This window comes from Stegodyphus dumicola, chromosome 2 (genome assembly GCF_044657685.1).
Source record: "Stegodyphus dumicola isolate Sdum_Otavi_A_Nest chromosome 2, ASM4465768v1".
NCBI classification, from domain to species: Eukaryota; Metazoa; Arthropoda; class Arachnida; order Araneae; family Eresidae; genus Stegodyphus; species Stegodyphus dumicola.
In genome coordinates, this window is record NC_140769.1 from 210,374,083 (window position 1) to 210,399,674 (window position 25,592).

A 25,592-nucleotide genomic window follows, 5' to 3' on the forward strand; every position below is an offset into this window, starting at 1 on the left:
TTCTTCCGTCTGAGGCGAAAGTACCTATATCTTAATACTCATAGGGAAGGAGACGCGTATTTCCAAACCCTACCCCACTTTTCAAATTTTTGACGTCACGGAAATATCGACTAGTTTGGCAAGACGCCTACCCCACTTTTGACTATTACGGTGCGCTTTCGAAAGAATTGTGCTCCTGAATAGTGTGTTTAGGTGCTAATTGTGAGATTTTCGCAATTTAAATTATTATGTGTGGAAATTTACGCAAAATCTTTAGTGAATGGTTATTGTTTAACGCCGTAGTGTATTTGAGGAAAGAGGAGAATAATTCACTGCTGATGTATACATTAACAGTATGAAAAGTCTGGAAGGTGATACTCGGCAATAAATGTGCTGCATTTCATCGCAAAATTCAGCGACGCCAGTAAAATAAACGAAAGTGTTTGAAAAACTTATCTACATCTGAAGCCACTATACAAAAATTATATGTGTGCCAATACAGCAATTTAAATAAATAAAAAAAAAATTGCAGAAAACTTCAGATCAAGGAATAAGAATTGCAGTGCCTCTATGTGCTTAAAAACTACGAAGCATTCTGCAGACTTTCGTGCCAAAATCAAGTTTGACAAATAGATTAATACATTTTATTGTTTCTTTTAGTGTATATATTTCAAAATTATTAAAATAACTTGAACAGTTGTTTAATTGCTTAAAACAGCAATAAAGTTCATTTATAAAGATACACAAGGAACTTCATAATTCATTGCTTTGATGAACAACTGAAATTTACTAAACTACCTAACTTTATAACATTAAATATCTTTGTAACTGTGTTATTATGCTCTGTTTTATAAAAGCTTAACTACTTCTAAAAGCTAACTACTAACTAAAAGCTTAGTTACTTACTATTCATTTGTTATACATTAAAATATTTTCTGATTTATTTACTAAATGTATTAAGAATTTCCATATATGCTTGTGCAGTGTGAATGCATGTTTGTGTAATGAACTTTGATTTTCATGAACGAAAAAGAAATACAATCTCCGAATAAGTACTTTTTGTTTTCCAGTTCCTGTGTTTAGCTGTAAAAGTAAATTCACTTCAAGTATATGTCTGTGCAATTTTGACGATGTAAATGCTGAAATGTATGTATAGTAAAAACTCGACAAAAAAAATATCCGGAAAGCTCTTGAAATTTTGGATAGCCGAGCATATAAAAAATGAAATATTGTAATAAGTGAATGTAAGAATAAACTTAGTCTAAAATCATAAAAACAGTTCATCTTATTTGTATCAACTTGACTATCAAAAGCCAATATTTAATATTATGCACGATTTTGAAAAAAATGTATGCTGCTGATCTTTGGAATATGATAACGGGTGATTTTTACAATGGTTGTTATGTGGATTAAGACTGCAAGTTGAGACTTTAAATATGAACAATAGTAATCTGAAAATTTGAAGTAGTAATTTCATATCCAACAATCTCTGCCAAATAACTTCTATGTTTTAAGTAATTAAAAAATATATTTTAACCACTTATTATTAATTTTATAAAGTATATTCTATAATTTAAATTTTATTTACTTTCATCTATTTTTAATGTTTGCCATTATAAATTTCATACTATGTACTTTTTTAAGATTTCATAGTTGCTAATTAAACTTCCTTTACAATTTATTTAGTTATTCTATACTTACAGTTATATTTTATGTAAGAAAGGGATTTATGTGCAAGAGATATACAGTGAAAATCATTTAACACAAAACTGAGGGGACTGAAATATTTTTTCGTGTTAAACAATATTGAAAAGAAAAAAAAAGCATATATTCAACAAAATTAAGCTTAGCTAAATTAAGCTAATCCGATCCCTAAAGATCCTTCACCTTCGGACTTATCCAAAATAAAAACTGCGATCAAATCTTCGCAAATCATTTCAAGCAACTTAAAACATTCGCTTATCCCATCTGTTGCGAATTGTGCCAGATTATATGTTCTTCCCAAAATTCATAAAAGTGGTATTCCTTTCCGCCCTATTGTATCAAATTTAGGTACTGCCTCGTATCCATTAGCTAAATATTTAGTTTCTAGATTTTCCACTCTATTAGACAATAATATTTACACCATAAAAAATTCAATAGAGTTTGTAAAAAAGGTTAAAAACATTTCTCCTCGTAATTTACTCATGGTTTCTTTTGATGTAAAATCATTATTCACCAATGTCCCAATGGAGGGTGCATTAAGATGTCTAGAAACCAGACTTCGCGAATTTCATTTCTCTTGCATCGAAATTGATGAGCTAATTTCTCTCACTCAACTCTGTTTGAAACAAACACATTTTGTTTTCCAAAATAAATATTACAAGCAAACTGAGGGATTAGCCATGGGAAGCCCCCTCAGTCCCATCCTGGCTGATATCTACATGCATTATTATGAATCAAAATTGTTTGAAACTTTAAACTTCCCGGCATGGTTCCGCTACGTAGACGATACTTTTACCCTGTTTGAAGGTAATAAAGATGATTTAAATAGAGTTCTTTCAACAATGAATTCTATTGATCCTGCTATTCAGTTCACTTTTGAACTTGAGACTTGCAATTCTCTTCCGTTTCTCGACATTCTGGTCACACGCAACACATCCAACTTCAGTACTACAGTTTACCGTAAACCTTCATCGGTTTGCCTTCCACCACACTTTAAATCATGTCATCCGACTAAACAAAAGTTAGCTTCATTTTATTCCTATGTTTTCCGTGCTCTTCAAAGTTTGCTCCTCCAAACTAGCCCTTGATGAAGAACTAAATTATTTAAAAGCAATAGCTATTGACAGGGGCTTTTCACCTAACATTATTAATCAAGCAGTTAAAAAATTCTCATCTCAACACACTAAAAGCCACACTCTTATTTTAGGAGATTATAAAAATTCTGTTGTTATTCCCTTCTTTCCATCAATTAGCTATAAAGTTGCACATATTTTGCAGAAATTTAACTTTCGGGTTGTTTACTCTCCCATCAATAAAATTCCAACTTCTAAACTCAAGGACCCCATTCCGGATATGAATTCCTGGGGTATTTATAGGATTCCTAGCCAGTGCGGTTTAATTTACATTGGCCAAACTAAGAGAGCCTTAAAATTTCGCGTCAAAGAACATGAGGCATATGTTAGAAAAAAGGAAACACAGAAGTCTTCTGTTGCTCAACATTGTTGGTCCGAAAATCACACTTTCAATTTTTCTGCTGCCAAAATTATTCAAAAAACATCTTCCATTGGAGAACTGGATTTTCTAGAGGCATTTCACATTCATAAAAATCTTTCTGTTCTAGTTAACGATCCTAATTCCAATCCAAATTTGCCTTCGGCTTTTAGAGAAATTATGTTTTAGTTCTGGTTTCGCCAACAGATGACGCCACTTGCTTATTCCTGTCCAGGCTTTCTTATCTTATCTAAACATTATTTCCTATCTTGTTCATTTGCGGTTTTGCAGCTGAAGATGATGGTTCGGTAAAACCATCGAAACTAGTCCTGTGAAAATTTTGTAAATTAACGCTGATTTTTGTTGTTTGACTTCTGAATTAGTGTTATATATATTATATATATATATATATATATATATGTATATAATCGTATAAAAATATGTTACCTTGAAAGACCGAAATTAAAGAATGTCGACTTTCACCGGAGAATGTTAACATTCACCAAATACGTCGGTGAAAGATCGAATATTGCATTACATTCTTCTACATTCGGACCCTCACCTGTGTATGTCGACAATCACAGATATGCTCTGGTGTAGATTGAAAAGAGAGGAGTATATGTACACACTGTTATTGCAAAAGGAAGTGTTCCACAAATAAATGCAATTGTAAATGCAAGGGCCTATTGCGCAATTTAAAGTGTTATATATATATATATATATGTATATAATCGTATAAAAATATGTTACCTTGAAAGACCGAAATTAAAGAATGTCGACTTTCACCGGAGAATGTTAACATTCACCAAAGACGTCGGTGAAAGATCGAATATTGCATTACATTCTTCTACATTCGGACCCTCACCGGTGTATGTCGACAATCACAGATATGCTCTGGTGTAGATTGAAAAGAGAGGAGTATATGTACACACTGTTATTGCAAAAGGAAGTGTTCCGCAAATAAATGCAGTTGTAAAAGCAAGGGCCTCTTGTGCAATTGAAAGTGACATAACAGTTTAAGTTGTTGCAATAAATAAGATTTGAATCACGTAATTTAGTAAACATAGCTTGAGTAAGCTCCCTGTTCCGAGTCAGGATAGTTCATGTTTTCAAAGCAAGTAAAGAGGAATACAAGTCCTGATAGTGGCGCCCGACGAAGAAGAATAACCATGGCCGAGTTTCAAGAAGAAGCTTTGTTGCCTGCAGAAGCGGCTCAGAATCCAGAAATGCCAGAAGCCGCCCTGGAAGGATTTGGGTACATCGTACAGACCATGCGCGCATTGATGAAACCAGAAGCAACATTTAATGGAAACTCACCGGTAACCAGTTTTTTGGAAAAATTGGACGACCACTTCATGCTGTATCCAGTCCATGAGTTCCATAAAGTCACCTTAGCTACCAGCGCTTTGAGGGGCCAAGCGCTTAATTGGTTCAAATGTATAGGCAGAAGCCACTTGTTTCAAGCGGGAAGTCCCACCTATACTTACGAAAATTTTAAGACTGCCTTAGTAAAAGCCTTCCCTGTCGTAAGAGATCGTGCAAGTTTAGAAACGGAACACTTCAGTATATACCAGCAACGAATCGAAAATCTTTCCACCTTTATTTTAAGAAAAATTCACATCTTTAAACTCTTGTATGGAAACCGTCCGGATCCTGAGATAATCCAAGTGATTTTGCCGACTTTAGTACCCCAAGTACAAGACTTTATTTAATTAAGGAATCCGACTACACTGGAAAAGTTATTTGAGCTAGCAATCCAGTTTGAAAGTAGAAGAACGGCGGACATCGAATGAAGACGCCAGTATGAGCAACGAAGCCAATTTGGTGCGCCAAGACCACAGCAAAGGCAAGAACACGGCTACGGAAGCAAATCGAATCAGAGGGCAAGGACCAAAAAGTATCCAAAAACAACCGGCGAACGTCGACAGTTGAATAGTAAGCCAGAAAAAAAGTCTGAAGGCCAGCGGAAAAACAAGGAAGGCATGGAAAGGAAGAAAGAAAATTTAAACTAAAACGGATTTCTGCTGACGGGAGGGTGCGGAAATCCGAAGGCCAAGAAAAGTCCTCTTATATACAAATACAGTTTGATACAAATACAGTTATTGTGAAAAATTTGACTCTTCCAAAGATTGAAGTTAGAGTTTTATAAAAGATTTTGCAGCTATTGTTGAACCATTGTTAAAATTAAAAAGGAAAAAGGCAAGATTCTCGTGGACGGCCGAAGCCAATAGTGCTTTCGAAAAATTAAAGCAAGCATTAACGCAAGCCCCTGTTTTGAAATTTCCTGAAAACGATGAGAATTTAGAAATTTCAGTGGATGCTTCGGATTATGCGGTAGGAGCGATACTTTCGCAAAATCAGAAGCCCGTGGCATTTTTTAGTAGAACTTTAAATCAAACGCAAAGAAATTATTCCGCGACTGAGAGAGATTCACTTGCAGTTCTGTTAGCAGTGCAAAAGTTCCGAGTCTATTTTGGAAAGGATCCAATAACAGTGTATTCTGATCATGCGGCGGGAACTAGATTGTACTCAGGGAAAAACTTATCCCCAAGGTTAATAAGATGGGCACTAAAGTTACAAGAGTATAATCTGGTAATTAAGCACACGCCCCGGAAAGGAAAATATCGTAGTTAATGCCCTATCCAGAATAAAAATAGATGAAGAAGGTGATAATGTAAAGGTGGCAATGCTCACAGCATGTAAGTTACATTCCCGAGAAACTGTGATAACCGAACTGGGTAAGGATCCTGAATTTAAAAATATTTATGATTATTTAAAGGATCCTGAAAATTTTAGCCACCAAGTTATTGTGGCGATAAGAAATAGGGCGGCCCATTACGAACTAATAGATGGCCTATTATTTTATACAAAAACTACGAATTCCAACAACGAATTTCGACCTGTTATCCCAGCTAGTCTTAGATTAAATATACTGCAGGAGTTACACGACTCCCGTTTAGCTTCTCATGCTGGTATTCGAAAAACCATCCAACGCGTACGCGAAGCAGTTTATTTTCCTGAGCTGCAAAAGTTAACAAGTGCGTATGTCCAGTCCTGCCCAACATGTCAAGCAGTTAATTATATTAATTTCCGCCCGGCCGGGTTTCTAAATAGTATTAAATCCGAATTTCCAAATGAAATAATTGGCATCGATTTATTGGGCCCTTTCCCGAAAAGTCAGTTAAATAAATGTCGCTATCTTCTTGTTATGGTTGATCATTTTATTAAGTGGATCGAAATTGTTCCCTTAAAACGAGCCTCCGCGAAATTAGTTACTGATTCTATTTTAAATAAATATATTTTAAAATACGGGGCGCCCCTAAAAGTAATATCGGATAATGGTCCTCAATTTGTAAGTAATGTATTTGAAGACATGTGCCAAAAACTGGGCATACGCCATTTAAAAATGGTCCCGTATCGGCCGCAATCAAATATAGCGGAACGGGTCAATAGAAATGTAATGAAAATTGTCCGTAGTTATGTTAAAAATTTTCATAAAAGCTGGGTTAACTATGTCAATGAATTAGGTTTCGCCCTTAGGACCGCAAAACATGATACGACGGGCAAAACTCCTGCTGAGTTATTTTTAGGCAGAAAGATTATAACGCCGTTAGATAAATTATTTTATGTTCAACAAAGAGCCCCAGAATTTAAAATGGGCAATATAGAAAAATAAATTAAAGAAGCAAAAAAGAACACTGAAGTAGCACAGAGAAAACAGAAGCTTTATTATGATATGAAACGACGGGGAGTAACTTATAAAGTAGGAGATGAAGTGTTAAAAATTAAGCATTAACTTTCTTCAGCACCAGAAGATAAAACTGCCAAATTTTATCCACGATTTGAAGGACCATATGTCATAGAAAAAGTAACTCAGGCTTAGTGGTGTTAAAAGCCAGGAATGGTGAAACCTGCACCGCAAACGTAGACCAGATAAAACCATTTTATAATCGTAATAAAATGCCACTATTTCAAGATCTTTTGCAGGATCCGGCACGGCAGGCACAAGCTCCAGAGGTGGAACAACGACAATCCCAAGGGCAAGCCATTAGTAGACAGGAGGAATTGAAAAGAAAGTTCCCCCGTTGGAAAACTGAAGGTAACAAGAAAAAGAAGTCGTTCCACCGACCAGAAAAGAGAGGGCACGACCACCCCCAGAATGAAGAAGGGAGAAGTACGACTAATGCAAAGAAAGCCAGGAGAAATGACAGCAACTATAACACGGCTCCAAAACAGAAGATCTACCCATCGGTTAGGAGTCTACGCAGCAAATGTCGACGAATTGATGAAGGAAGACCAGCTGCAGATGCAAAGACGCAAGAAAAATTTGAACAGCCAGCAACGAGATCCATGCAACAACGAGAGACAGTTGTCCGGGTTCCGCCAAGACCAGCTGCCATCAAACGGCCGAGACCACAGGCAGATGCTAAAAAAAAGGTCTTCAAGGGTGACCGAACTGGAAGAAAAAGAAAGCTCGTGGAGGAAGGAACCGAAAGGCGAACCCGCACAAGAAGGAAGATCAACCAGACCGTAGTCTTCGCTACCTTCCAAGACTGGGCAGAAAAAAGGATGTCTGAATATCACAAAGATAAGTAAAACTTTATGTTACTTTGAAACCGTAAGTTAATTTTTCAATCTTACTGCAAGTGGCAGAATTCAAGAATTTTTACCTCATGTGAGGCCTACCTTTATCGCCAAAAAGGCGAGAAAGGAGTTGTTACCTATTTTGGTATTGTTTTTCAATTACTCGCGAGTAAAACTAAAATTAATGTATTATAGGAATGTGTAAATACTTGAATATTGAAAAAGCATTGATAATCTTTGAGAAAGGTACCTTAAGAAAATTGTAAAAATTATTGTATAAAATTTTATTTAAAAGATTCTGGCAAGAAAGAAGTTTTAATCTGAAAGACTTTTGAAATGTAGAATTTCAATGCAGAAGAATTGGCACTTGCTTGGAAAAGAATAGAAGTTAACAATGTACTACTAATGTATGTTTTAAAATGCGTAAAATTAACGGCATGTTAATATGTCCTTATATACAATGTGAACTGTTATCTTAAAAGTTAAGAAATATTGTGATATGATAAAAGTAAAAATATTAGAGTAATGCCAAAAATTTTAACTTATTCGTGTGACTGTAAAAAGAGCAAATTATTGTGAATATGTGATAAAGGTTGAATGAATGTAGTTAGGCTCTCTGACGCTACACTTCAGAGTTAGCCACTTTTCAGAATAGTACCTCAGGGTTTAGAGATGAATATAAGGTGTGTTCTGAGGTCTTGTTATGTTGAATTTTAACACGTTAGTGTTTTGATTGCAGGCGGTAGTGTTGAACACTTGTACATAGACACGCTCGTGTTTGGTGTTTTTCTTTACAACACAAGTCAGAGAGCACGGGGAGATAATTAAATAACGTCATGAATGAAATATGAATTTTAAAGGAGAAATATAAATATTCAAGTTACTTGCCATTTGATTGTATAACATTTCATTAAACTAGTTTTCCTTCCATAAGGAACCAGATTTCAACAAAGAAACTCCTGTTTATAGATGCAGTACAGATGAAAATACTTGTCCATAGAGATGATAATGTAAAAACGACTTTTTAATATCTAGTTTCTAGAGAGAAATGTTTGTAAAAGATTGGCCTCGCGTTAGATTCTAGAGCTAAAAGTTTTCAACAAGGTCGTTTTAGACCTCAGTTTCAAACTAATTAACTCTTGCGGGTAGTATGTAAGGATCCTAAGTTTTACTAACGTTTTTGATGTAATTTAAAACGCTTAATTACAGGGCCGTAGTACAATACACAACCCCCCCAACCCCAGAAGTATAGCGATATACAATAGTGACGTGATCGAAGATTCTTTGGAAATAATCGTTGTCATCGAATGACATGCATATTCTATTTAAGTAATCGTAGTCATCGGCTTTTAATATTCTTTGCAAATGATCATTGTCATCAAATAATCATTGTAAAGAATCATTCTCATCGGATAATCATTGAAAATAATCCTTGTCGTTACATAAAGGGGCATAGTAGCTGATGTATAAAGAATTGTACTCAAATTCTAATCAAAAGAATCGCATATGTATGCAATTTATCATATGATCATTATTTATAGCAATGATTCTTATATGTTTTCGACCTACGGCTCCTAATGACGCCACGGAAAACTTGCGCAACAGTGACAAAAAGAATATTTAAAAATACAATAAAAGCTTGAAAGCTAGGGAAAATGTGTGAATTTATTTTCCTTTTATTTAAATGAAGCTTAATGTTTTTAAAGGAAATTGAATATTGTAAACAGGAATCAGCAGTTTAAATATATTTGGGATTTTGCCTCTTTGTTTTTTTTTTCTTCTTCGTAACATCATATCCTCCGGAACGGGGGGGGGAGATTTGAGTTTAAAAGGAGGTACCCTCGGATTTCAAAAATTCTTGGTAAAACTTTTCGACTATTGTTATCTTCCTACGACTATCACTCGAGATGTTATATAAAATTTCGGAAAGCGCTGGAGATCAAATTGCTTTATTTAGAAAAATGATGGCTCTTCTCACTCTCAAATCGTATTGTTTAAGAGAAATTTTTAAGTTAAAAAAATATGAAATAAATAGTATTGCCAAACTCGAAACTTATTGTTATTATTTACGGTTATATTCTGAGTTGAAGAAAGCCCGTGATTACATATAACGTCACTGTATGTCGAAAAATATTTCGTTAATTTCAGTATTTTAAATGAATAGCTGCTTTTGGCAACGTTTATGTTTCACCTTTAGATCCGTGACACGATATGCTATCGCTACGTTAATTCTTTTATTGAGATTTTGCAAATTTGTTATATTAAAATTAATTTAAATCATAACTTCAAATGTATTACCCCAAGTGTCAAAGGTCTTTGTTTCCTGACTTGGCAAGAAAAATTTATTTACGAATAGCTGGTTGCTTGGAAAGAATGAATACATTTTCTTCATAGTGAAATGTTTCTATGCATTTTATGCTATTCTAATTTTATTTATAAAAATTTAATTTCTTTTATTGTATAGTTCCTTTCTGAGTAGAAGTTTAAACTTCTGTAGGTATTTAACATATTTTAGATGCAATGTTACTTTACTACAGTTACATAATTTTTTTTTTCAATTTACTAAAATGTCTGAACGCAAGAAGACAGCACAAACGTTACAGCGAGCTACAGAAAAAATGACGTAAAAAGCACTAGGAGACTCAGCAGGCAAGTACAAGAAACTTGTCGCAAGTAAACGAAGGATACAATACTGTCCGCGTCATCGTCAGATTCGACAGGAAATACCAGAACAGCTCAAGAAGCTGCATAAACAACTCAAGACGCTGCAGATTACGGGCAATTTCGGTTCGAAGAGGCAGAGCTCATACGAGGAAACAAGCTTCGCATGAACGCATCACGACATACACGTAGTACTCTTCACAATGCAGGAAGTTTACTTTGAGCAACACACTGTATACGTAGAGCTCGTAGACATATATAGTAAGGATTTTCTTTGTCAACAGCCCCCTAGTAAAATGTATGAAGTTTATATTGACATCTCACAATACAATCAGATACTACCAATTGCAGAAAAAATACAAAAATAATGGAATTTCTAATAACACTACAAGTAACATACCGAGGAATAAATTGCGCTGCAAAACTGATGCAATCTACAATATGTAAACCGCAAAATTTATGTTACGCTATAGAAATGCAATAGAATGAGAAATGAAACTGTGATGAGATTTATAATGAAAAATTTACCATAAACTATTAGTATATGATATAAGTAAATATATACTTTTAATACTATTCATTTAAATATGTTCAAACGTTCATAATATTCATTACTTACAAACGCTTCTTCATCCATTGAAGCATAGCACAAGCCATTCTCAATTCAGTGCTGGTGCACGTCAATAAAATAAGGATAAATCAAAATTTTTACAAAAAAATCAATCGCCTTGACTCGTTTCTCAGAAAACGTATGTCTACAAATGCAGTATTAATATATCACATCAATATAATTCGGGATCATAAAATCACCAAACAACGCATTAAACGCAAAAAATCGCATTAAGGCAGAATGAAGAATTTTCACTCTAAAAAGAATTATGATTTCATATATATGCACAGACTTATATATGTATTATATTAACACGTATCTGTAGTAACATACATCATCTTATATTATATGTATTCGCATAATTCTAAATTAATTATACTAGTCAACATAATTTGTATATTGATAGGAGCAGAGTTTTAAAATTATTATTACTATCTGCTTGCTAACGATTATATAATTAAGTACAGTGGTACCTTGACATACGAGTTTAATATGTTTCGTAACCTTGCTCGTATCTCAAAGCAATTTTCCGCATTGAAAGAAATCGAAATGCCATTAATCCGTTCCAGCTCCCAAAACACGACCTCAGCTGTTTTTTTAAGTGTTTTTGAATAAGAAAAATGTAGTTTCTTATTCAAAAACAAGAAGAAACCTTTATTTATAAATAACAAATACATATTCTATAAAAACATAATTAAAAGAAAAAGTGCCTACGGAAGCGCTTAATTTTTGTCACTGGTCTTCGCTCTTTTTGTCATGATCTGCTCATTTTCACCCGCAGATCGTTTAAAAAAACTGTCCAAGGAGGTTTGTTTCTTCCTACCTGTCAAGGTATTGCGTAATCGAGTTAGGCAAGTTTCGTTGAACAACTCCGATTTAGGACTAGTTGCAACTTTTTCGCGGTGATTTTTATCCACGAACTCTACAACTTTATCCCACATTCTCAAGATCTGTTTTATATCTCTTGCAGGGATAACCTCCTCCATCTCTGGCTCCTCTTCAAAACTAATTTTTCGTTGAACCACCGTATGCTGCTGCAAATGCAGATCGTGTAACTCCTCGGTTGTCAGCTCCTGAGACTGTTCCTCTACGAGTTCGTTCACATCTCTCTCCTCCATCTCCAGACTCATGGATTTTCCCAGAGAAACAAGCTCCTCTACCACTGACACTTTGGGTTCCAATCCTTCGAATTCTCTTTCAGCTACAGCCTCAGGCCACAGCTTCTTCCATGCAGACGTTGTAACACCCAGCCAGGCCTGAACAATAATTCTTAGGCACATCATGATGTTAAAGTGGTTTTTCCAGAACTCTCGAATGGTACGGTTTGTGTTCTCTGTCACCTCAAAGCAGCGGCAAAAAATGTGCTTGGTGTACAAATTCTTAAAATCAGAAATCTCCTGCTGATCCATGGGCTGCAGGATAGGAGTGGTGTTGCGTGGTAGGTAGGGAAATTTTATATACTTGAACTCTTCGAGTAAATCATCTTCGAGATTTGATGGGTGAGTAAGGGCATTGTCGAGGCCAACACCAGAACAGAACACCAGAATTATCCACTCCACAAAGAAGTTCATTCTGTCCCACGCCTTCGGATTTGCCCTCCACATATCTTCTTAAAATTATAACTGGCAGGTTTTCTTTTAAAATATTATATGACTTAAAGCCTCTGGGGTTTTCCGAATGGTATACTAGCGGAGACTTGATTTTACAGTCGCCACTCGCATTGACGCAAATTGCTAGATTTAATCTATCCTTAATGGGTTTGTGACCTGGCATCTTCTGCTCTGCCGTTATGTAAGTTCTATTCGGCATCCTTTTCCAGAAAAGCCCTGTCTCGTCACAGTTGAGGACTTGCTGGGGGGGGGATGTATCCTTTGGCTACTATCTGTTCGGAAAACATTTTCATGTAAACATCAGCTGCCTTTACATCCGGATTTGCTGTCTCACCATGCCTGACGACGGAGTGAAGGTCGGTCCTTTACCTAAGGTTGTCAAACCAGCCCCGACTGGCTTTAAACGGGTCTTCCGATTCCACGTTTGTAGAAGAGTGTGGGATCTTCTCTAGAAAATAACCGTAAATCTCTCGTAAATAACTCGTAATAGTGCCTTCTCACATATGATGCTTTGTGTTAAGGTTCCTCCTTGAAGCTGCTTCTCTCTCACTCACACCATCAGTAGTTTCTCCATGTCTTGACGGAGAGAGGTCGGAGCTTAAAAATTATTGTAACGCCCTTAGTTGGCGTTATACTTTAGAACTCGTTTTGTTCAAGCACAGTAAATATCATTGATGTGTTACGCCCGTACATCCTCCCCAAGTCAATTACTCGCACACCTTGCTCATGGTTTTCTATTATTTAACGCTTTAATTCAATAGACATCATCATCTTCTTTGGACCCAGGGTTATAAAAATAAATATGATAATGTTTTCTAAATGTACAAAAAGCAAAAAACGCGAACCCAACTTATCTAAAATGCTTCCAAAACGAGGGAAACAAGCACTCAGAGTGAAGACTAGTCTGAGGTGGGAGAAACTGTTAGACGCTGCACACGACACCTACATGCGCGCGCATGTTGCGGTCGTGTATAGCGGTGTAGTGTGCAATTCCTTGTATCTCAAATCTTGCTCTCGTCTCAAAGCAAAAACATCGCTCGCTCGGTAGCTCCTATCTCAAACCACTCGTACGTTGGGGCACTCGTATATCGAGGTACCACTATAAATACAGCTTATAGTTTTTTTTAATGTGACAATCATTATAAGCCATGTAGATTTTTCCTTGTGGCTTCATTTGTTTTCTCTTCCAAAATTTCGAACGTCCAACAGTTTTGTCAGTTTCGCGCTTTTGGTATGGAGAGTGAGAAAATGAGATAAGACTAGAATCAACTTCAGTTCTGAACTTTGCAGTTCAGCATAGAGTAAGAAGTATTGACAGATTTATGTTCTCTCTTTACGTTCGCTTTTCATCGTATTTTCTTCATCATTCTCAGCACTTTAAAGTGATAACTACTAGCAGTGTTCCTTTATATTTCGTATATTTTTGGAATTATATTTTTTTACTCGTACTTTTCGAAAAACTCCAGAATTGTTTAGTGTTTTTTCGGGACAAATAAATTCTAACAAGCTACCAGCTCTTCCGCATGCTTTACGAACCTTTATGCCAGGAACAATTTTGGGTGTTAGAAGTAGGACAGAATGCTAGTGACAAGAACAATTGAGGAGCATCTGAGGCAGCTTGTGACAGTCTTTGCTGCGTTCCAGGAAGATATAAAAGGAGAGGTTGATTCCTTTACAGAAGAGATAAATGCTTCCAACAAAAGAGGGAAAGGGGAAATAATACCAGTTCAAGGAAAGATGGAGTCTATCCAAAATTGATACTTAAGCCTGTCAAGAAGAAATAAAAGACAACAGTAGAAGATTTTCGAGGATTTTGAAAGCAGAAATAACATGGTCGAAAGGAGAGTTAGAGAAACTGGAGAACGTGTTTCTGCTGTCAAACAACAAATCAAAGAAAGAGTTAATGCTGCCAAACTACAAATCAAAGGAAGAGTTTCTGATGACGAACAACAAATCGATGACAGAGTTTCTGCTGTTGTCGCCAAAGAATCTGACAGCTTTAACACATTCATAATGACAACTGGAGACGATTATGATACCTTTAAATTGGTACCTATGTTTTCCGACCCATTTCTCATGCTTTCCACGTGTGATGGAAAAAACATTTGGCATATGTACAAGGCTCAGTTCTGTATAGCTCCAAATGGAAATGGGTAGGATTCCGAAGACAAACCTGTAATTTCGCAGCTTCTCTGAGAATAGAAGAAGACGATATCGGTCCCACTCTTCTAGAAACCCAGAGGCTAGATTTTGATGCTGTACCCGGTACGCGAAAGCTCTACTAAGAAGTGTTTAAAAGGCTACAGAAGGCTGCAGTTAATATCTCGATAGCAGAAGCTCACCAAAATAATCCAGAAGCTCGCCACTGATATCGAAATTCTCTCCCATCTCTCCTTTTTGACTGCTCAACAGAAATACGGGAAGTACAATCCATGAAATACTTCCTCGGTGGCATACGGGAACCTGAGGTATAGAAACAACTGCGAATAGTGGATCTCAAGGATTTAAAAAATGCCTAGAGTGTACGCCATGAAAAAAGTGGCAGTCCTTTCAGAAACTTGCACACACCATTGCCCAATCGGAACTACTCCAACCCAGAAGCTAGTGGACAAGTGACAGCTCGTCCAGGCAGTCTACCCACTTAAGTAAGTGCCTTGAGGCGGAACAGACGTCAGACGAAAGCAACCTTAGTATGCTAGAACTGCAGTGGTGATGAACACTTACGAAAGAACTGCAGAACACATTAGGACACAGAAGATAATGCTGCTAATCAGCAAGAAGTCACGAAAACAAATCGTGGGTGTTGAGCGGAAATTGCCAGAGATTGCCAGATATTGAGAAGTCCCACATAAAATCCTTTCAGATTTCGGTTATGGTTGGTTGCAATAATGGAATTTTCAATCATGAGGCATACAAATAGAGTTTCCTTAGTATAACAATCGATACATGAGTAATTTACCATCATCCAAAACCTCAAGTCGAGATGATAGAACCAGCATGAACAGAACTTTTCCTTCCAGGATTATAGCTGAAAACAGAAATTTCCGGTAAGGCATTATGAAATATGCTAAAAACGTTAAGAGCACGAAATGAGTACTAATAATATGTTCTTTCGTTAATTATCTAGGCCGTCATTCGTTGAAACGTAAGTGCCAAAGCTAAAGTCATTGGGGAATGCGAAGTGGTTGCATCACGTTCTCCATTGAACGACGTTAAGGGGTCTCGTACACCTTAAAACCCTCAAAATCTCTGAATATGATCCTGTTGTAAGAATTGGGATAACATATTTATTTTTAAAGCTATTACTTCCAGTTTTTTATAGCTGACTACATAGCACAGCTGAATTAGTAAGCAAATAGTTTGTGTTGCCACAAATGTTTTTATAATTTAATCTTCTTTGTGAGGTAATTTTTTATATGTTCACGTAATACTCCCACTTTGCGTGCACAATTTAAAACATTCTGTTATATATTTTAACTTCATAGTTAATATACAGCTTGTATAGCATCTAAAGACTACTGTGAACCAAAAACCTTAAGAATTTCATGTTAAATTCTCATTTTATTTAGAACTAAATTTATACAATGCATTTTAATAAAATTTTTTAATATTTCCATACGTAAAATTTTTGACTATTAAAATATTCAATATAATTTTGGTTCAGTTAGATGATAATACTCATATAAAGAAGTCCATTAAATTTAAAGTGTGTACCAAGAACCGTTTTTATAATATCATGCGCGCAACAGTGAAAATTTATGTTTTGAGATAATCAAGTTTTAATGTAAATATTTTTTAAATACTTCTCTTGTTATAAAATATATAAAATGCTTATTTTCTGAGAGATATTTTAATATTATACAATTTCCAATAGTTGGTATAAGCATAATTAATGTAAAATAAGCTGCCATCATCAAAGTAAAACATATCAACTAAAAATGATTTGAAACTTCTACGCTATCAATGATACAACTAAAATTTTTCTTACAAATTGGAAGTTACTTATAGGCAAATGTTTCAGGTAAAGTTCTCTGTAATGTATTATTGTATATCAAACATATAAATCATTTAATAGTTCTTCCACAGGGTAACGTTAGCATACTCTAAATGCTATGTATACAACTGGGAAAAAATGCATTTTAAGAAAATCGAGTTTTGAAGCAAATATTTCAGTATACAACTTTCTAATAATAAAGTGCATAGTATATTTATTTTCAAAATGATATATTTAAAAAGTATAAATCCTAATAAATTGCATAAGCTTTTGTCAATATGAAACACATTAAAATTACCATACTATATAAAATACCATGACAGAATGATAGCCGTGTATTAAAATACGTGAAGCTTATTTGAACAAATAATTTATTTTTACATAACCACATCACTTAAGTACTTTCAAGCATTTAAGCATATGATATGTATCATATTATGCAATATTATTTAAACATAGGTGGGAAAAAACCTTTACGACTTATTTGAAATTGTATGCTAAACTGCTACATTCATTGAAGTATAACATATCGACTAAGAATGATAAAACTAAAACTTCCTTACAAATAAGAAGTTACTTATAGCCAAATGTCTTAAAGTTCTCTGTAATATATTACTGTATATCAAACATATAAAACATTTAATAGTTCTTCCACAATGTAACTTTAGCATACTTTAAATGCTATGTATACAACTGTAAAAAACCATATTTTAAGAAATTTGAGTTTTAATGCCAATACTTAAGTATATAACTTTCTAATAATAAAGTGCATAGTATATTTATTTTCAAAATATATTTAGAAAGTATAAATCCTAATAAATTGCAGAAGCTTTTGTTAGTATGAAACACGTTAAATTTACCTTGCTATATACATTACCATGACAGAATGATAGCCGTATATTAAAATACATGTGGCATATTTGCACAAAAATTTATTTTTACATAACCACTTTAGTTAAATAAACTCAAGCATTTAAGCATATGATATGTATTATATTGTATAATATACATATTATTTAACATGGGTGAAAAAATCTTTTACGACTTACTTCAAATTGTATGCTAAACTGCTAAAATTTTATTTACAAATTAAAACGCACCAGCACAATAAACATCCCCATCATTTTTATGGAGGCCTGCACTTCTTACATTTTTTGCTGCCTTTCAAGGTTACGCTGTTGTTTTGTTTCTGACAAGCCTTTCTTTTCTGCGTTATCTATTCTCTTGTTATCAAGTTGTAAAAATCCTTCAATAGAATACTTAATTCTAAAAAGCTGTAGCTCATTCATTACAGAATGTCTACCAACAGACCTTTCGTTAAAAGCAATTACTGCTTCATTTCCAGCAATTTGAACTATCCTGTTACCAGCACGACATGTCTTTGGACAAAATTTCCAAATTAAGGAATTAAATGATTCATTATTATTTTGTGTTTTGCCGCCAAGGCAACGTCTCAATTACGAAGGTTGTGACAAATCTATAAAAACTGGCTTTATTGCCTCCATTACAGCGACTGGTTCAGAATTTATATGCTTATAATCAGCTTTATTTTGCTTAGATTTATTGTATTTGCACCATGTGGTTTCATTTGTAGGACAAACGTCATGAATCGGCTTTTCATCACTCCATATTTTGTGGTAGTAAATTGCCCAAATGGCTTTTCTCATATCACTAACAGACTCATTATATTCTCTAATCGCATTACCATAATACGAAGTTATTTCATTTATTAACTTATCTGTTGGTCTCCCTTTCCCAGGCAGATTTTACCGTCATTTAATTTTACTTTTTTTCTTTCAAGTTTTAATTTGCGTAGCCATATTCCCATTCGTTTTTGAATATGTCCAACACGCTCAATTTTTTCTATATTTAATGAACCATATGGTTTGGCGTCAGTGATACCTGCAAATGGTTTTGCATCACCTATGTAAGGATCTTAAGTTTTACTAACGTTTATTTTATTTTAAATCTTTACTATCACTTCTTATTTTCTACTTCCGGCCAGAATTAAAAGCGTTAACTTATTTATGCAAAATTTGTCTGTCGAACGCCAAGTACTTAAGTTGTGGCTTTTTGCCAAGCGAGAGAGAGGATGGAGTTAGTCGAAGCAGGCCGCTAACCTTAGAAGTGTTACTCAGTTGCTGGTTGCCTTCCAGGCCAGAGGTTTAATCCTCGTGATAGTTTTTAAACGTATTGTAGTGTTAACAGTTCTCTGTACTACATACGGCTTCCTGTTAATATAAGGCCAATCTTCCACGTTTATTATTCCAAAGTTAAGTTAGAGTTTAGTGAAATATTTTTATATTCTTACGTTTAGACCACAAGTAGTGGGTCTTTGTATTCCGAAGTACGGAAATTATTGTAAAGAGAGAAAACAAAGGGTTTTGTATACCCTTCTTGTGTATCCTGTCTACTTCCCACAGTTATTGAACATAGCTTTCGTAAGCTCTCTGTTCCGAGTCAGGTCCTTGCATGTTCCCGAAGAAAGTAAGACAGAACATTGAACCTGATACCGTCACCAATATAAGAAGTATATTTTACACCTCTTTTTTCCATGGAACATGAAAAATTGTTTATCTTTCCATTCATTTCCATTTTTCCTGAAGAACCAGCATGATTCTCCAAACAGGCCTTGTGTTCACTTACGCCATTTCCTAGAAATGACTCGCAACCTTTGTAATATAAAAACAGTATTTCTGTATCGATTACTGTGTTGCTTTCTGACCCTATTACGGAACAGACTCCAACCAAAGACGTATGTCCTCGAGTCTTCCATGTACCGTCTCCACTTACAGTCACATTTAACGACGAATTTGAAAGAACGATGTGCAATCACAGGAGGGAGATCCATAACGCAGCAGAATTTCTGCATAGCAGCTTTCCCTTGACCAAGAGTTCGCATTGCATACGTAAATCTTCTGTTTAGCTCTGATATATTTTTTCGGACACCCATCATATTAGAGTTTCTGAAAGTTCTTTTACATGAACACTTTGAGCATAGTAACTCAAATTTTGAGCTTAAACCATGATGAAATAGTTCACTTAAATGAACATTACAAATTTTACAACATAAATTATTTTCAATACATAAAAATAGGATATCCAAATCAAATAGTCTATAACCACTAAAATTAGGCTCTAAAGTCATCTTTATCTCTTGGTGGCAAAACAGTGTCACTATTTAATTTTTTAAACGAAGAACTGACACCACACTTCTTATTCATTGTATCATTATGCTGATTTGCCTGGAACTTTCTTTTCTTTGGTCGATGAATATAAGATCTTTTATTTTTTACATCTTCCTCACAATTTTCCATAATTATCAGGTGATAAAAATACTAAACAAAAACTGCAATGTTATAATAAAAACACCTTCAAAAAAGTCAAAAGAAATTTAGAAATCGCAAAAGAGTTTGTAAACAATCACGTTTCACGCTAATCCAAAGCTGGAGTAAGATTTCAACACATGCCTATGTTAGATTCCTACGTTAGAATAGTGCTATGTATAAATCTAATATATTCCTAAGTCGCGCTTTCGAGACATGAAAAACGCAGTTTGAATTTTGTCAATCGGCCGAGTAGAACGGGAGATATAGCACAGTCCTCCTTTTTTTTTTTTTTTTTTTTTTTTTTAGCTTGATAACACATCAGCACTGTTTTTCCACCATCTCAAAATAAATTATGAAGATTTGTGCTTATGCAACTAGTTGAATTTCAACAGAAATACACGTTCATATGAAAACGTTGAAGCTCTTTTAAAGGGCCGGTTTTATAACTTTATGCAAATGTAATTCTACCGCATATAGCAGTACTTCCCTGTTAGCTGAATTACTTTCACACTGAGTCTTCCGATGAGAATTTTCCTAATTAAATACCAAAGGATGAATGATTATAAATCTACTATCTTAACGATCCTTTCACTCAAATCAAATATTCGAAAAGTGAGCAGAAAGGCAAAATAGACAATAGCTAAACATGCGAACATTGAATGTGAATAGCACTTTATTGTTGGTCTGCTGCCTTTTAATAGCTAAGATAGTACTTGCCAGAAACCGAAGATTATCCAACTGTGGGCATTGTGGTAAGAAGTCCTTTACTGAGTTCTCCAGCCGAGTAAACGTAAATGCGATTAACCTCTCGAAGCCGGCTCGTACAGCAGTTGTACAAGGAGAATGACTTTCTCAGACGCCGGCATCGGTACAGCTGTCGTACCATCCATGCCCTCCCCATTTTAGAGAATCGCCTATCTGTAGATCTTTGGGTGGTCCATTGTCGCTGCTCAGAGTAGCCGCTGGCTACGCATTATTTCCCTCTTCTTATCAGTTTAGCTACATTTTGGCAAAAACGGCAGGTTTCGTCTCGCGCCAATATACTTCAAAATTAAATAGAGGCCATCTCTTTCTCAATCTGTCTCATAATTTTAATGCTATTTTTTTTAGTACTGACTTTTGCTATGATTAAAACGTCAGCGATTTTGCACGCTCTTTAAGCTTACCATATTTAATGTTCTTTAATCATAACAAATAAGAATAGATTAATATTTTAGATTTAATGCCCTTCTAGAAAATAGGTAAAACCGTTTTTATCGTTTACTCGTTTACTTCCTTTTCATACTTATGAATAATAAGATTTTATTTTGACATTGTTTTGTGGAGTGCATAAAACCCTTAAGAACTGTCAACTCTTTCAAAGTGCTTCTATTATGCAGGCAATTTTGTCTGATTTATCAGGAGATAAATAAGAGACAATTGTATGCATAATAGTTTTTCTGATTTTCATTCATTCAGTGATTGCTTTCAATGATTTTCATTGATTGTAAATTAAATAAAATCAATTTATCTTTACACCCTCTTTTATGATGAGATCTGCCAAAAAATATTTAAATATCAGTAAAGCTCACGTTACTTCTAAACTGAATCAAAACATCAGTTAAATGTTATAAAATTTTGGCCAGTTTTATTTGCTGAAATTCTTATACTCTTCAAGAGATAGAGAGAATTCAGACAAGTTGATAAAAAAATATCTTAAAAAAGTTGTTATTTTGTCTGTAATAAGGTGTATGTCAACTTACTACTAAATGTATGAAAATTAGGATTGGATTACGGAAAAGCACGCGAACGCTATCTGCTTAAGGGAATGGATGCTTTCGTGTAAACCTTTTTAAGAGAAAATTGCTCGCATTTACATTCCTGGTGGAAAAATCCACATGTAATCCACCCGTTCTTCGGTATTGATTGGATTAATTTGTTCGCTTACTGAATTACATCAAAGCACCCAACGATTACCTGTATAAGGGGAGTTATGTCTTCGCGGAGGACTTTCTAAGAGAAGCTGGCTTGCATTTACGTTACACAAAAACCATGACTCCAACTATTTATCCGGGATTCAAATCCAAGCGAGCTATAAGTGTTCAGCCACCTTTACCGCTTTCGTGAAGAGCAGGTAAAAATATTGATAAAGGAAAAGTATTGAATTAACCGGTTTCATTGCAGCATTGAGCATTGAGGGGCGAGGTGGTTTTTGTGTTATGAAAGCATTAATATTGGCATCTCGAAATTTTTGGTGGTAGTTTTTAGGCGGGAATTTCATTAGTAGCTTGACTCATCTTTACTTAGACCTACGCGAAATTTTTGCTGCCTTTTTAGTCTCATTCCCGTTTATTTTCAATAATTGTGTAGATATTTTTCGTGTATCTATATATTATAAGCTTATTTTTCTTTTTTGTTAATATTAATCGTAGTTAATTATTTTAGTCTTAGTTGGTTTGTGCTTCCATCAAAAAGGTGTGACTTGCTTTGAACAATTTCACGAAGCTAAGAAATAGGAAAATTTATAAACATTTTTGTATATAGGACTTGTGTATGTAGATATGTATCTCATTTATCCGTATATATTCAAGAATATTGTGTATATCCAGGAAACCATGTATACAGCCATAATACAGAGTTTTTTCATTCTTATGCAAACGCTTCTACTCATTTTCGTGCTTCACTGCAATGCTCGCTTAGTCGCACTTTTCAAAGCTCTGGCGGCGCAGTGTTCCACCTCATGGAACACCCACAGAATTAAAACGGTAAGTGCAATTTTTACAAAATTTTACCTGTATACTTATTTAGGACTAAATAGACTGAATACAACGTTTCTTGCTGAAATTCCGACTTTAACGTACAGTGCGCCGCAAAGGATTAAATATTTTAGTTCTATGTTACGCAAATTGTATTTCTCTCTTTGTATCGGGGAGAGGCGCAGACACAAATTTGTTAGGATCGTAAAGCTCGGGTTTAGAGCTTTTAATTTGCTGTGAGTTTCAACTAAGCAGAGGTTCTCCCGAGTTTACTTGGTGAGCCGCTACTGAAGTCAGAGGTGTCAAAGTGTTCTTCGCCATTCCTCAGCCAACTTAATGTTTGAAAGCCAATAAAGTAGTTTCGGTCAACATTATGACTCTGAGGTTTCTTGGGTTCTAGACTGAGGGAACATCAAGTGAATTTACAGTCCACTACTTTTGAACGACGGGACATACAGTTTTCACACACAATTTATTCGAAAATGTTTTAGTTATTGCTTGAACTTTTAGAACGAAGTTCTCAGCGAACCACTTTTTTTTACGACCACTTCTTAAAAGTATAGCTGTGGAATTCTGGTACTAATTCTCATCTATTTAAGATTTCCCATTTAGGTAATATTTTATTACTGCATTTTACAATATAAAGGAAGTATTATAATTACGAAAATTTTCAAGTATCACATTTCAGTGGAAATATCCATTTTGTCCATATCTGAATACATTTGGATGATTTTTGTGCGACATCTCATACGGACAGAATAAAGACTTCTTCCTTTTCATAGTATATATTATAATGCATTTAAAAGGGATTTTTTCGTGTTCTCTGTATGTATGTAAATATAATATATGTGTGTATGTATCTCGCATAACTCAAAAACGATTAGCCGAAGAATATTGAAATTTTCTAAAGAGTAGGCTTGCTTCTCTCTTTATATTGCAGGTTAGCTGTACCAACCGTATATGTATATGCTCACGTATATGTACACCAACATCCTTTATCCGGCTTAAAAGTCCCTACACGACCTTTATTTTTGCAATCGTTGCTTGTAGTAATATACTTCCAGTTATCGAAATGTTTTTAAATCACGAAAATATTCATGTTTTGACGATGTCGAATAATTAAAAAAATTCTTTTTTGACAAATAAGTAAATCCAAATTTTAATACAGTCTCGCGGTTCGTATACTTACATTTGGGAACGTTTCATACTTGTTATCTATATAGTATATAAAGAAGAAAGTTTGTGTGTTTGTCCTCTCATAACTCGGTCACTACTATAGCTATCACCACCAAACTTTCTACAATTAGGTCGACGTCACTTTTCTCAAAAAAAAAAAAAAAAAAAAAAAAAAAAAGTAGCTAAAATTAGAGCTATAAATAAAAACTCGGAAAAACGATAATTTTCTTTCTCATTTTTCGAGTGGCAACAGTCTCGCAAGCTGGAGACGAAAATCTGCTTTATTTCGAAAGTTGTTACCATTGCTCTCTTTCAAATCCTAGAGTTTGTTAAAATACGAAAATAGATAAAAGATGAAATAAAAATAGCTTTCCCAAACATTAAATACGTTATTCCCGATTCCGAAAATTCGAGGGAAGCCATTTCGACTATTCTCATCTTAACCACTTTCATGAGCGAAAATACTAATTAAAAATTCTGAAAGTTCTAATTTTCGCACTCATTTTTCCTAGTGGTAACAGTCTCGGGCGTTGGAGATAGAATTGTTTTATTTCGAAAAGTGTTGCTACTGCTCGCTTGCAAATCTTACATTTTGTTAATAAAAAAAATTGTCAATTTTACATAACCTATATATATAAAGAAGAATGTCTGTTTGTGTGTTTGTTTGTTTGTTTGCGTTATTGATTTCTCATCAATTATGATAAATATTTTGCGACATTGAATCGACTAAAGTTGAATATAGGTGAAATATTGGATGGAACTTGAGCTGTTATGGCCATTTGATTAGAAAGACGAAAATCACTAAAAGCTGAGTGACATTGCTTCTGATACAATGAGAGAGAATTATATTTTTCTATCGAAATTTTTCATGTGGGGTTGCATATCGCACCAGACTGAAAAATGTATAACTATGAATCGTATTTTTTACATCGTTAGAGAAGGATTACAACGGTATCGTTCTCTCTGTTGTTAGATACATTGCTTTCAATCTAACTTAATTTACATCGGGTACTTCCGCTAATAAAGAAATAAAATTAGAAAAAATTCATAAACGCACGACCAAAATTAAGCAGTATACATTATTTCAAAATCAGCAACTTTCTTTTAGGAATCGGGTATTCAAGTTTGAAAGAGCAATTCGAAGAAATAAATTTAAATGATCAGCAGCAAAAAGTGTGTATAATTTAATAGGCCTTATAAGGAAATTCATATAACTTATAAGGAACAATACATAAGGCCTTACAAGGCCTTATTTGTTGTTCGCCTGAGATTTTTGATTTTAGTAAGCACATAATTTCTCGATTTTTTTCATTCGAAAAAATATGCGTCTGTTTCTCGTACTTTTCTAATATACAGTGAATTATTTCATAAGAGCATTACGCGGAAGTTTCTAATTATTCGTTTATATATAGTATATAGACATTGTCAAAAATTCGTTTCCTCCAGATGTAAACCACCTGTTTCTCGACCGGGCCCAAACAGCTTTTTACATATTGTTAACTGCAAACAATCATTCGATTTACTGCATAGTTAAATGGAATGTACTCTGAGAGCTGAAAAATGTCAACTAAGCAATTTGCAATTTGATTCATTACTAGTAAATCTGAAATCAGTTTCGTTATTTTAACAAGAAAGGGCATTTTTATGCATAGTGCTGGAAATAGATTAAAGATTTAATAAAAATTAAATTTTAGGTTCGAGTTCCATTTGACGAATATC

The 25,592-nt window shown here is 34.6% G+C and overlaps 1 protein-coding gene across 4 annotated transcripts in view; it reads right to left on the reverse strand.

The window, feature by feature from the left end:
• LOC146998813 (uncharacterized) overlaps window positions 1-25,592 on the reverse strand; it is a 940,238-nt gene that overhangs the window by 475,869 nt on the left and 438,777 nt on the right. The window lies entirely within an intron of this gene.